Raw genomic sequence first — 15533 nt, 5'->3', positions numbered from 1 at the left:
TCACATGCAAGAAGGCAAACACTTTTAGGTGAAATATGGCTACAGAAAAACTAAATGAGACAGAATATTGGTAAATAGTGGGATAAATGTATAACGTATAGAATATATAACAAAATTTGATTTGAAAAACAATCATTTATTTTAAAATGACATAGTCAACCATGAGCTGGGGTTTTCCAGATAAGGGATCTTTATGTAACTTGGATCTCAATATTTTAAGTCTACTAAAAAATCACTTAAACATCAAATAAACCAAATAGGGTTGTTTTGTCTGCAGTAGGGATTATTTATATCTTAGTTAGAATCAAGTACAATGTACTGATTTATTATTACAAAGAAAAAGGAGATAATTTCTAAAGATTTTAATTTTTTGATTAAAATAGAATCTATGGCATGGCCTTCCCATTATTTGACGTTTTTTGCATAACGGGTTTCCAGATAACAGATCGCATACCTGTATAAAGAGAATTCCTTGCTGTACTGCCTTCTGCCTTTATCAGAAGGCAAGCCGTAGAATGTACACTGCTTATGGCAGTTTACACATCTTACAACACTTTAAAAACAATAAAACACACAAAAATAGACAAACTATTTTTGTATGTGTTTTAGTGATATAGTTTAATAAATAATCTATACTTTCATTTTTTTCTTAATCCAGTTGTCAGGATGCTAGGGTTACCAACATGCCAATTAAAAAGGGAGGCTCCTAAGAAAAATACAGTGTGCAAGGCTGCAATGAAATCAATGCAGTCAAAAGGGAATCATCTGGTTGTGACTGATGTTAATATTAACTTTCGTCATTCGAATACATAAATAAAAGTTCATTCTGTTTTCTAACAATCAAATCCAAAAGATGCAGGAAGCCACTTCATCTAATTAGTATTCTCTATGAAAATATACATTGTAATTACCACACATAGGGCATGGAAACATGCGTTTGTAGCAATTTCAAAAGACTTTGTACCCTTTAAAGCTGCTTTTCCCACCAGTTGCAAACAGTGAAACATGACCCATGCGAACCCTGTATTGTACTGTATATCCCTCTTTATGACCTAATTGTAGTGTGATATCATACTCATAGAGACATGGTGGCACAATTACAACAATTATGTGAAAGGACTTTCTCTAAAAATGCAGAAAGCTTCCTACAAACTAAAAATGAATTTCAAATAGTAATTTCTGAAACCATAGGGGGAAATGTAATAAAATTAGCAAAGTGAACAAATAAGAATAAAAATGTGCATGTCACAATGTAATATTATACTTCATTAAGCTTTTATTGCATGGTGAATCTTAATTGAGCATTGCAAACGTTTAAGTACCTTTTTGTGGTCTGCAGCACAGTGCAAAAGTTAATTTTATTCAGCTGTTACTAAAATTTCCATGGGCTGGTATAGGGTGTTACTTTAGCCCACACATTGCATTTAGGCTGGGCAGCAAAAATCACCTGCAAAAATCTTATCCCAGGACTGCCTGCCACATAGCAACATAACAAACATTGTTCCTTATCAGCGCTAAGAAAGGGAGCCCATTGGTATAGTCAGATTAACTATGGAACTGCAAGGGAAGAAAGGACAATTTGAAGTGTGTTAGGGGTGATACATTGAACCTAGGCATGAGTAATTGGTGAAGTGACAATACATTGTTGCGTTGGAAAAGCTCTTTATTCAAAGATTAATCCATTTGTTCTCTCTGTTTGACTTGATAATTAACTATTCATAGTTTTTCCATATCCAGGTTTATTTTCTAGAAATAGAAGTATGATGTAATTATGAATGGTGACTATGGAATACATACCCAAGGCTTCCTTACATTATTAGTTGTAAAAAGATGATAACATCACAAACAAATGCACGTGGGACTTTGATGTTTTCATACACAGCTAGCCTAATAATTAATCAATGAGGCTAGTCCTAGAATATATATTGCTTTAACGAAAAAATGTGGCATTTTGGTTTTAACATTATTTTTTTAATAATGAAGAATTTGTGTATTTTCAGGAATATGAGGAACTTGGCCTGTGTTATTACTTTTACTGGCTACCACCACTATTATTTATAAAACAATAATACTGAAAAATGCCTTACCCTTTAAACAAAACAGGGATTGTTTGTCCATATATTGCAATATATTTAAGCTGGCCAACATTTTTCAGTAGCAGTATGCACAAAATGTCTCTGTCTTAAATATATTGATAATGGGTTGAGTGCAGAGGAATCTTGTATTTGTCTATATGTATTTTGTGGTCACACCCTCATTGCACCCCCGCCTAATGATTTTAAAAACTAGTGGTGAGCACAACTTTCCCTTGTTTGTTATAGTTCTACAAGAGCAGTGACCAGCTCCATTTTGTAGCTCCCACCCCCTCCAACTATAGTCAGGTGATCCCACTGGTGTCTAATAAAAGGGCAGCCAAGTTTGGGAGTTTTACTTTGAAAGCAGCTAGTAAGTTGCAGGTAAAACGTATTCGTCCCTTTTATAAAATGTATAATGAAACCATAGAATTCTTAATGAATCAAATGAAAATTGAGCATAGGACTGGCCAGATATGGGATGACTTTGACGTAGTTGGCCAGCTTAAATATATTGCAATATATGGACAAACAATCCCTGTTTTGTTTAAAGGGTAAGGCATTTTTCAGTAGCAGTATGCACAAAATGTCTCTGTCTTAAATATATTGATAATGGGTTGAGTGCAGAGGAATCTTGTATTTGTCTATATGTATTTTGTGGTCACACCCTCATTGCACCCCCGCCTAATGATTTTAAAAACTAGTGGTGAGCACAACTTTCCCTTGTATATTATTTTTATATATATATCAGGCATGCTATTATAAAAGAGAGTCTAGGGTTTTCTCTTCTTACAGTTGTCAGTCCCCATTGACTTCTATAGCCTTAAATAGAAGACGTTTCTGGGTCAAGGGGATTGTTCACCTTTATGTTAACTTTTGGCTTGATGTAGAGAGTGACATTCTGAGACAATTTGCAATTGTTTATTATTTGTGGTTTTTGGGTTAGTTAACCTTTTATTCAGCAGCTTTCCAGTTTTCAATGTTAGCAATCTGGTTGCTGAGTCCAAATAAGAGACTAGAATATGTATAGGAATTGGCCTGATCAGACATATGAGTAATAAAAGGTAGAAATAACAAGTATCCTTACAAAGCATTTGTTTTACATAGGGTCAGTGATGGTCTAGTTAGTTGTAGGCATACCCTGCAGGTGGTGGGGAGATTCTTCTTGGTGCTGCTTGTGTCAGATGGTTTTCCCTTAGTTGCATATAATGTAAGGGGGTAGCTATGCTGGCCTTCCTTGGGGAAACTAAATGATATACCAAATATAAAGGATTGTTTCCAGCGCACTACCTGCTGTTGTTAGAATGCTATCCTTTCCACTAGAAAGGAAACTAAATGATGCAAGAGGCATCGAAGGCCTCAAGAGCCCATGACTAAGAAAGCTGCTCTGGTGGATGTTGGGCTAGTTAAATTTTAGAGCAAAACATCATTTAATTTTATATTGTACAGAAGGGAGAGAAGCTAAGTAACCAGGCATGATTTGCAAGTGACAGGGTTTTCAGTGTGTAGACTTGGCGGGTAAAAAAGTTGGAGTTTACCTCGGAGGGCGTAACCCTTAACGTGCTTAAGGAATTTGTTTTTGAAATCTGTCCCACGGCTGTTACTGTAATAAATTAATGATTTGTTTAAGAACCACTGGCAACCAAATTAGTATGTGTGTTTGTGTGTGTGTGTGTGTGTGTGTGTGTACGTGTGTGTGTGTGTGTATATATATATATATATATATATATATATATATATATATATATATATATATATATATATATATATATATATATATATATATATATATATATATATATATATATATATATATATATAAAGCTGTACAATCCCTTCTTTAGAGCTAGAGTAAAGCCCATGTAAGTGACAAGATCCCTGAGCAACCAATGATCTGCTAATAGTAATCAGGAGGTGGGATCAAATATGGTCACCCAAGTTCAAAAACAAGTCATTGGGGATATTTAGTGATTAGTTCATCTGTAGGGGCCATCACTTAAAAATGGTCAGGTTCATGGAAGGAAAAGAGGTTTAACAGGTCACAAAAGCTGTTGAAAATGTACGTTAAAAGAAACAAAAATGTTATTAAAGGAGCACTTGATATAACCCCAATTACTGAATGAATGAACGAATGAATGAATGAATAAAATTATAGCTTCCAAAAACTGAGCTAAGGCTAATATCACAAATAATGTTTTCTCCACTGGCAGAAATACACTGGTGGAGAAAACGTCAATACACTGCCATTCTCCCCAGGCGCAGCATACATCTGTCAGTGCCCACACCGGGCAAATTTCCTCGTTGAAAACCACAACTGTGAGTTAAAAAGTATGAATGATATTACATATGAGAACGTTAAAATATTACAATCAGAATATTATTTATTGGAATTATTACTCTTGTGTAAAGTTGTATGTCCCTGTTTAATTTTATGCCCCTGTTCAATTTGTCAGACATTATTTGTAAGGTCAGTTTGTAAATCTGGTAAGGCCCAAGTCTCTTAGCTCATTTTTCTTCATATAATCAGTTTGAAGAACTGAATAATTACATGACAGTTGTGCTTGGTACTATTTATCTATGATAGCAATATGAAGAGGTACATAATACTAATGCTTAAATAGGGGCATTTTTGGGCTGAAATCCGGCCCTTGCACACAATAACAGTTGGTGCTGTGCCTGTTAGTGTTCCTGGAATATTGAGCAGATTGCAGTTTTCTCTGCAAGTATATTCTCAGCAGCATATAAAGTGCCCCATTTGACATTAGCCTCAGATTTTGAATGCCTTTATTTGTGGTTGCCCAAAATTTTTCAAATAAGGTTTCGTTTATGAGTTGAGGTGTCTTTTTCTTCTGAGGAGGGCATACTTCTGAAGGGAAAAAGAGGTTAGCAAAAAACTGAGTTGTTCTAATGTGTTCCCATTGCGTGCCAAGGGTTATGTATCAGAATATGATGCATAGAAGATTGTGACTGGAATGGTGCCCACTACCTGAGAGAAAGAACAACGTTTATTTCCAGTCTTGGGAAGTCAGTTTCAGTTATACACAACGGCTCACATGTTAGTGCAGGTGAGAGGCCCCCATCCCTAGTATCTCCTCAGGGCTTGTACTGCTTACAACAACTTTGAGTCACCCCACTACCAATCTAATTTGCAGCCTCTTCTCTCTTGATCTGCTAAATGTGAAGATGTTGTGACAGGCTAAAATATAATACTTTACTTGCAGGGCCAAGAAATTAAATTTTGTTTTGTAAGGAGGAAACCTTAAGATAATGTTCCTTTTCCTGATGCCGTTTACAAATGGTTCATTCTAATGGCACCAAGTTTAGTTTTAGATGTGTACCAGGAAATGTATTAACCTAGATTCCTGCAGTTTTGTTTTGTGTCTTTACCTAAAATCCAAAACTTTTCTGGACTAGATAATAATGAATTGCTAATATTGCATTGTTTGTGCATATATGTTATCTTGGCATCTCTGTATATATCATGTTTTGGTGGTTGTAATTTTGGGCCCATTTAATTAACTTTAACTAGTGATGGATGAATTTACGCTGTTTCACTTTGCTGAAAAATTTGCGAATTTCCCGCGAAATTTGCAAAACGGCAAAACTTTCGCGGCCGTCGCGCAAATTCGCTGCGAATTCGCGCCTGCCAAATAAATTTGCCCATCACTAACTTTAACTTTTAGATTTAAATCATGTAAGGGGGGGTCATTTAATAACAATGGGGCAGGGTGCAAGGTAAATCCGTAGTCTCACAGTTTCAGGCCAGCCCGCACATTACTACTAACTTGGTGCAAAGGAGCCTGTTTTTAATCTGGTGCAAGGTGTAAAAACAGCTATGCGCAGGATGCTTAGATAATAAGCACAAAATTGAGTGATTTTGTATCAGGCATTAGTAAATGACTCCTGATATCTTATGTACCACTGTAGAGTAGATTAAGCACTCAAAAAAAACCATCCATGGCCCTTCATGGATATCTGCAAAACAGATATATAAGGGAATGCAATAAATGTCATTAAATATATGACATTGCAACATAATATTTCCCTATTAATGTTTGTGTAGAGGAAGGAAGGTATCTAGTTCTTTCAGTATTAGTAGCTTCTTCTAGTTATTTTGTAAATAGTCTAGCAACAGGGGTCTCTGCAACAGCTTGGTCCTTGCCTGTCTAGACACAGTGCAACTTTTGAAATAGAAACTGGAATGGAAAGGGAAGATATTCCATTTCTCCTGGTCAACTCCACTTCTGCCTATGTAAATAATCATCTCAAAATAATGAGAGTTGAACCCGGAGACCATATAACTTCATAAGCAGCCACACAAGCTGCATTTATAGTAGCCGTGCCTGACTGATAGCATACCTGCAGCATTTTAAACACATACCAGTGTTATTTGCAGCACAGAGCCAAATGTGCCTGCCAACTTCTGGGTGGTGATACCACTGTCATATAGAGATTTCGAATTAATGATTGCCTGTAGCTTCTTTAGGGCATCAGGTGCTGCAACTACACACCGGTGCTTGTTTTTGTACATATAAAGACACTTATGACATGCAAAGTACAAAACTGTAATGGAAACAGAAGTTTCTTACCTCCAAGATGGCGACGGCACCCAAAATGGCGACTCCTTCCTTCCCCACGTGAATCCTGCTGGTCGCAGTATGATGACGTCGGCTTCTTCTCGCCCACCGATTGGTCGCCGGCGACGGAATGGTCGCCGGCGTCAGAACGTGCGTCGGCGTCACGGCGATAGCGTCTTGACGCCGGCGTCAGCGTCATGACGTCATCGCGTCCAAATCTTGGCGCCAAACCTTGCCTATTTAAACCCCTTGGACACTACAGATGTTGCCCAAGTATAGGTTCATCTTCGTGATTCCTGGGTGTTATATTATTGACTGATTTCTTGTGTACCAACCTTGCCTGTTATTCGGATTGACCCTTTGCTGCCTGGATTGAACCCTTTGCCTGTACCTCGACTATTCTTCTGCCTGATCCCTTTGTACCACGAACTCGCTGACTACCTGCCTCCTCCTTGGTCCGCACTCCAACTGCGCCTTCGGGCCCTTACAAAAACAAAATGGTGCAATTCACCATTTGTTTTAACTACATTGCAACATTTTCTCCAGAATTCAACCATAAATTTAGCAACCACTATCTGCCACAACATTATAAAGTAAGTGGCGGCATGCAAGCAGGACATTTGAGTACATTGAGAAATACAGCTGTCAGAATTTTAGTACATATAATGGTGTTAAATGAGATATCTTATCATATATATTATTAAAACATGGGGTCTGTCAGTTTTAAATTATGTCTTATTCAAAGGTCAAAGACTTCAGATCTTCTTTTTCAAAGTTATTATATTACGTTAGAAGGTTTCAATTTTATACTTTTCTGTGCATGGCATAGTACTGGAATTTCAAGTTCTTATTTCACAAACATTTTAGAAAGATGCAATTTTACATGCTTGGAATAACTAAAATATATGTATTTGTTCACAGTATGGATATTTAAGACAGGATATACCATTGTATTATTTATATATATATATTACTTATAAATTAGATTTTCTTATCGTCCTACAGGCAGCACACAATGGGTTAAGGTCTGAACCAATCCCTGGTAGGACAGAAGAATAATCACTAATTAACAAGGTGATATTAGCCCCCCCCTTAACCCTCCTCCAATAGTGTTTTTTCTTCTGTCCTATCTAGGGTAGGAGTGAAGGGACCGGTTGGTCCGAAGATCCGGGCCCTGAGGGGTTCGATGGCCATATGAGTAATCACCTGAGGGTGGGTTGCTCAGGGGGAACTACAAGACTTCCCTTTTGCCTTACCTGGCAGTTGGTGGGTCGCAGAAGGCTGGCGACGCCATGAGCAGCGTTTGGATTCTGCTGGGTGGCTGGATGCGTCTCCTCTCTGTGGAACGCAGAGAGAGAGGCGCGATGACGTCATCAGGCTGCGGTAAAGGAGCGGTGAGTGCTGTAGGGGGTATCATGTTTTTTTTGTTTTTTTCTCCCTCCCTATTAGCTTGCTAAGTCCCATTGTGTGCTGCCTGTAGGACGATAAGAAAACTGAAAATTTGTTCTTACCTGAAATTTTCCTTTTCTTTAGTCCGTAAGGCAGCACAAATTTTGTTTGCCCTCCCAATAAAGTATTCAGCATAAAAATTGTCTCTCTCTCTTCCTGATAGTTAGCTTGTCATATAACACTATTGGAGGAGGGTTTAGGGGGGGCTAATATCACCTTGTTAATTAGTGATTATTCTTCTGTCCTACCAGGGATTGGTTCAGACCTTAACCCATTGTGTGCTGCCTTACGGACTAAAGAAAAGGAAAATTTCAGGTAAGAACAAATTTTCAGTATTTATTTAGATAATGGAACTTGTATAACCAACTCAGTACATTAAAACAATACATTAATAGAAGAATTATATGATTTCTGTAGAAACTGTTCATTTGTTGCTTTGAATTTGAAGGGGTTAATAAATTACAGTAAGCATAAATGTAACAATTCATAGTAGTGCTGGTCAATTTTTTTTTTTTTTTTGACAAAAAGCTGCTGCTGCCAGACAGGAACTGGGGGCATAGTTGATGCAGAAAGATGGAAGGAATCCCATGTTGATATTGGCAAATGGCAATTGTCCTTGCATTCTGCTGATTTAGAGGAACAATGGTAAAGAAACGGATTGAATGACATATGCTGAAGTGTACAGGGCATCACATCAGTCTGTAAAACAAAAATCAGCAAAGAAAAAAGTTGTTAATAATAAATCAACATATTTCTTATTTTTATGGAAATATGTATATCCAGAGCAAAGACCTTTGTGCTTATGAGGCACTGGGGCCAGTTTCAAACCAATGAGAAGATGTTATAATTTAATATTTAAAAACTTATAGGCAACATTTAATTTGAGAAGTAAAAACTTTTCTCCTATTTCAGTTCTAGTTTTGCCCATTGACTTCAATAATTTTTTCATGTGATAAACACTGAAGTTTTTCTCACTGAATTGCATCTGGCTCTATGGGACAATCAGGAATTGAATAAAGTGATAAGTATCTTATCTAATTGATCTAGTCCTATGGGTCATAAATCTGTTCTTCCTAGTATTTTTAAACAGTCACTATATGTCTTTTATCCTTATGTAGCAGAAATATTAAAGGGGTCGTTTACTTTAAATTAACTTTTAGTACGATGTAGAAAGTGATATTCTGAGACAATTTGCAATTGGTTTTCATTTTGTATTATTTGTGGTTTTTGTGTGATTTAGCATTTTATTCAGCAGCTCTTCAGTTTGCAATCTCAGCTATCTGGTTGCTAGGATCTATATTACCCTAGTAGCCAAACATCGATCTGAATAAGAGACTGGAATATGAATAGGAGAGGGCCTAACTGGAAAGATGAGCAATAAAAAATAGAATAATAATATTCTATATTTATAACCTTATTTGTGTTTTAGATGGAGGTAGTGACCCCCATTTGAAAGCTTGAAATTGGTCAGAAGAAGAAGGCAAAAGCTATAAAAGAAGGCCAATTGAATAGTTGCTTAGAATTAATCATTCTATAACATACTAAAATGAACTTAAAGGTGAACCACCCCTTTAATATATTAAATTTAAAATTATTTTCCCTCTTGCTGGCATTGCAACCTTGTATTAGCATATATTATATAGCTGCTGTGAGGCCACAATCTTTCTCTTCCTTCTCATAGTCCTCCTGTAAAGAGATGCTGTGGTGTGGCCTAACAGCCAAGACATTATCTTGCTAAACTTGGTGTGACCAATAAATAAATCTATTTGTTTCGCTGTCACAATTCTTTTCTCAAAGGATTGCAACAAAAGTTGTTCCATTCATTTTTACTAATTTTTAAAAACTATTATTGTTTTACAACAAAAAAAATGAAAAAAACTTGAATGCTGAAAATGTAACTCCCATTGACTGTTATGGATGCTTGCATTTTTTCATTAAAAGTTATGTGATTTGTTTCAGTTGACAAAATTCAAGTTCATAACTTTTTTTAATTGCCTTTTTTGCTGCAATTGTCTCAAATCTTTGACAAAAATCTCAAATTCTGATATATATTTGACCCTTAAGGGGTCATTCTTGACCCCAGGGTTGCACAAGTGCAAGAGTACTAAGGGGCACATCCCTTTGCACTCATTTTAGGAGCACTTGTGTCCCCTCTGTGCAACTTCAGGCCTTGGGCCTCCTGACTGTCTCCATCTTTTGTGTTTAATTGACACTTATGTGCCTCAGCACAGTATTAGTCAGCTCTGACTAATTAAGGAGCCACATCTCTCTGTAATCTGAAGTGGCTATTTGCACACACCTCAACACAACATACAAAGTGTTAAAAACATGGCTGATTGCGGCTGTTTTCTCTTTGCACTTTGCACTCTTTGCTTGGGTTTACAAATGAGCCCTTTAGTCTATGATGTCTCTTCAATTCGCTGTACTAAATAGTGGTAATTAAAAATGCTTTTGCAAGTTTTTTTCTCCTTCTTGATTTTGTAGATATAATTAAATCTTTTTGCACTGGGAGGAAAAGTGTAACAAAATATTCCCTCTTCTCCAATCCAAGTGGTATGTTTATCATAAAGTGAAGTTAAAATTGGCCACAGTCCATTCATTTCTATGGGATTTTTAAAAGAGTATTTATCAATGGGTGAAAGTGAAAGTTCATCCTTTGATAAATATGCCTTTCAAAATCCCATCGAAATGAATGGAGAGTGGCGGAATTTCATTTTAGAGGACTGTGGCCATCTCTAACTTCACTTTTTGATAAATATACCCCTAAGATGGAGGATGAACAAGAATTGACCTGTTTAACCTTCAAGATGCAAGAAAATTCACCAGTGAGAACTTTGCTGATCAAAAACGTCATTATACATGCAAAAGAATTGACCAGTGAGAATGCTGATTGTCAGGCATCTTGCTGTTATGATGGCATTTTTTTCTTCTTTATATTACGCTGGAATCAAGCATGGTGATAAAGGACCTATTCTTGGAAACTGGGCTTTAAGCTTCTAACACCAGTTGCAGGAACAGAGAGCCAGACTGATACAGGTCAGCTGGGATTCTCATTTTTTTGCATTTTAAAGCAGTCACTGGCTGTGGAAATTTTGGGAAAGTTTGTGAAAAGTTTTATTGCGCAATATTGCTTTAAGAATTCAACCCTGATATTGCTGGACTACCACTCCCAGCATGCCTCAGGTTTCAATATATGTTATATTATTGTAGTCCAGCAACAAATGAGTAAAGTTTGGTTGAGCAGTGCAGTGAAGCAGTGTTTACAACCCTTTTAAATACACAGCAGGTATTCAACTGCACATTGTAGAAACTGGAGCAATGTCTCAATCCCACAAAAATTAATGAGAACTGATTTTCATGATGGACTATTCCTGTAATGCTACTAAATACTACTGTGCTAAATGGCAGTATTTTACATATCAATTAGTAAAACAGGTTCTTCAACTCCTGAAGTATTTCTATATATTCACGGCCAATGTATCTGAAGTCTCCTAGTTCTGTTTATTGTTTTAATGGAGGTGCTACAGTTGTGGGTGATCTGAGTTGCCACTTAGCTCCTAGTCAAAACCCAAAGCTATGTAACCATAGTTTAATTTAGATTCTGCCTTCTGCGGCCTACAGCCTGTATCGCACATATCAGCACTGTTCTGCATTTGCAGACTACGGATGTGTAATGCTGGGTTCTTAGTTGCTCAATGGTCTGAGTCTAAAAAAACTATCATCCTATATATCACTAAAGTAATAATGAAGGCCAAAGAAAATGGTAATAATTATAGGGTTTGAATGGCATCATTGGATTATGACAAATCTTAGCTACAAAAAGGTCAGTTACATAAGAGTCTGGGACAATCAGGTGTCACCAATGAGGTTACCTAATGGTTGAGTTTATTGTGTGTTTTAAGACAAAGAAAGAACTTCCTAAGACTCATTATCTGAATTGCACTAGATTACATCAGGGAAAAACAATGTGCCCTTTTCCGAATAAATTAAAAACTGGATGGCCAGAGACATATCCAACAAAGTCTATTGCTCTGCTATTCATGAACTTGAATGAACTCACAACTGGAATGGTTTCTTATTTAAGAAAAAACTTGAATGGAAAAAACTCAATTCATCGAGTTCAGGGTTACCAACCTGAAAACGCAAATGAATTGATTCAGGAAATAAAGCTTGAATTGCTCTAACTGATCGAGTTTTCAGGCAAACCCCCCGAAAAAAATCGAACATCATGAAGGCTATTATATTAACATCTTCAAATGGTTCAAGGAGCCTCTGCCATTGACTCCTACATGATTTTTAGATGGTGTATTTTTGGATTCAACTTATTTCCAGGGTATGGTTATAATAAATCAAAAAATTCAAGGTTTTTTTAACCCGAAAAACAGATTTTTGACCAAATAAAAACCTCGAAAACTTAAATTTTCATGGAAAACACAACTCAATCCTTAATAAATCTGTCCCTAAATTTCTTTTTTAACCAGCTTCTTAGGGTTATTTACTAAGCTCTGAATACCCGAAATTCCCAGAAATCCGAAAAATTTTTGATTTTTTGTGTTATAATAGGCTTGAAAAAAAAATCAAGAATTTTTCGGAATTTATTTAAAAAGCCCAAATATAAAAACACAACATCTCAAACCTGTCGAGGTTGCATAAAAGTGAATTGGAACAGTCCCATTGATTTTTGGTTGTGTCGGGGGTTTCGGGCAATTTCACAAGATTTCAGGGAAAATTCATGAATAAATAGTGAAAATCTGAGCTTTTCCCACAAAGGTCATTTTCGGGAAAATTTAATAATAAATAAACATTAAAAACCCGAGCGGGTTAGATTGGAGTTTGTAGCAGCTGATATTGAGATAAATTCGGACCTTGATAAATAACCCCCTTAGTCTTTGATCTGTTTTTAAGGTCCAACTTGCAGGTCTGAAGACAACTTTTTTTATTTCTGCAGATGTCCCAGGTTATATAACACACTAGCCAGGTAATGTTAAATAGTTCTCAAAGCATTATATACTACAGAAGAGAGACAGTCATACTTCCTCCTGTATATAACCTGCAACACACAGAAATCCTGAATTAATGTGGATATGGGTATATACAGTACAGTATATGGAGATCTATCAGCTCCAGGCCTGGGGTTCTTGCAAATGGCAGAGGGGCTGCTGTAAGATCCTATAGACAATCACTATTTAGTGGGCTGGTGGATGACTATTTGGGCCTCTGAGTACTTGGAATGCCAGGGCCTATTTTGACTCCCAGTCCAGACCCGATCAGCTCATCCATTAAGTCATACAAACTAGCACAGTAACCATAATGGTCAATAGGCCATTCTTGTCCTCCAAGAATTGCATAATACAGACAGAACATTGATTTTTTCACTGATCACCTTTCTAAGTGACCAATGAATTTAACTACATAATTCAAATGGTATTTTGGTGGTTTGAGTTCAAGCCCATGGGCAATTTGATTTATATCATCGGTGTATAGCTTAAGATGTGCATATGTAATCAGAAGTTATAGCTTATTTTTACCATCTGTCCAAGAGACTCAACAGCAGTAAAAGTAGGCCATGCAGCTGAGGTCTAGTGTATAGCAGGATTCCAGCAATTCCAAGTGATGCACAATTAAAATATTTTTTAGGATCACATTTCCCTATGCCAAATGTGCAACAATGGAACACAGTAAGTTGCACTTACAACCTTGCCCGTATCATTCATTGATGGTTTCCTTCTTAATAGTCCCAATTCTAGTAATACAACTTATGATGAGACTAGAACATGTTAAGATAAACAAAGGTCCGGGGCCAGATGGTATTCATATAGTCAAATACAAGAGTCCTCTGCACTCAACCCATTATCAATATATTTAAGACAGCGACATTTTGTGCATACTGCTACTAAAAAATGCCTTACCCTTTAAACAAAACAGGGATTGTTTGTCCATATATTGCAATATATTTAAGCTGGCCAACTACGTCAAAGTCATCCCATATCTGGCCAGTCCTATGCTCAATTTTATCTGATTCATTAAGAATTCTATTGCTTCATTATACATTTTACAAAGGGACTAGGTATTACCTGCAACTTAACTTGCTGCTTTCAAAGTAAACCTCCATACTTGGCTGCCCTTTTATTAGACACCAGTGGGATCACCTGACTATAGCTGGGAAGGGTGGGAGCTACAACATAGAGCTGGTCACTGCTCCTGTATAAACTATAACAAACAAGGGAAAGTTGTGCTCACCACTTTTTTAAAACCATTAGGCGGGGGTGCAATGAGGCTGTGACCACAAAATACATATAGTCAAATACAAGAGTCCTCTGCACTCAACCCATTATCAATATATTTAAGACAGCGACATTTTGTGCATACTGCTACTAAAAAATGCCTTACCCTTTAAACAAAACAGGGATTGTTTGTCCATATATTGCAATATATTTAAGCTGGCCAACTACGTCAAAGTCATCCCATATCTGGCCAGTCCTATGCTCAATTTTATCTGATTCATTAAGAATTCTATTGCTTCATTATACATTTTACAAAGGGACTAGGTATTACCTGCAACTTAACTTGCTGCTTTCAAAGTAAACCTCCATACTTGGCTGCCCTTTTATTAGACACCAGTGGGATCACCTGACTATAGCTGGGAAGGGTGGGAGCTACAACATAGAGCTGGTCACTGCTCCTGTATAAACTATAACAAACAAGGGAAAGTTGTGCTCACCACTTTTTTAAAACCATTAGGCGGGGGTGCAATGAGGCTGTGACCACAAAATACATATAGTCAAATACAAGAGTCCTCTGCACTCAACCCATTATCAATATATTTAAGACAGCGACATTTTGTGCATACTGCTACTAAAAAATGCCTTACCCTTTAAACAAAACAGGGATTGTTTGTCCATATATTGCAATATATTTAAGCTGGCCAACTACGTCAAAGTCATCCCATATCTGGCCAGTCCTATGCTCAATTTTATCTGATTCATTAAGAATTCTATTGCTTCATTATACATTTTACAAAGGGACTAGGTATTACCTGCAACTTAACTTGCTGCTTTCAAAGTAAACCTCCATACTTGGCTGCCCTTTTATTAGACACCAGTGGGATCACCTGACTATAGCTGGGAAGGGTGGGAGCTACAACATAGAGCTGGTCACTGCTCCTGTATAAACTATAACAAACAAGGGAAAGTTGTGCTCACCACTTTTTTAAAACCATTAGGCGGGGGTGCAATGAGGCTGTGACCACAAAATACATATAGTCAAATACAAGAGTCCTCTGCACTCAACCCATTATCAATATATTTAAGACAGCGACATTTTGTGCATACTGCTACTAAAAAATGCCTTACCCTTTAAACAAAACAGGGATTGTTTGTCCATATATTGCAATATATTTAAGCTGGCCAACTACGTCAAAGTCATCCCATATCTG

Source organism: Xenopus laevis, chromosome 4L, assembly GCF_017654675.1.
Source record: "Xenopus laevis strain J_2021 chromosome 4L, Xenopus_laevis_v10.1, whole genome shotgun sequence".
Lineage (NCBI taxonomy): Eukaryota > Metazoa > Chordata > Amphibia > Anura > Pipidae > Xenopus > Xenopus laevis.
This window is presented reverse-complemented; position numbering follows the sequence as displayed.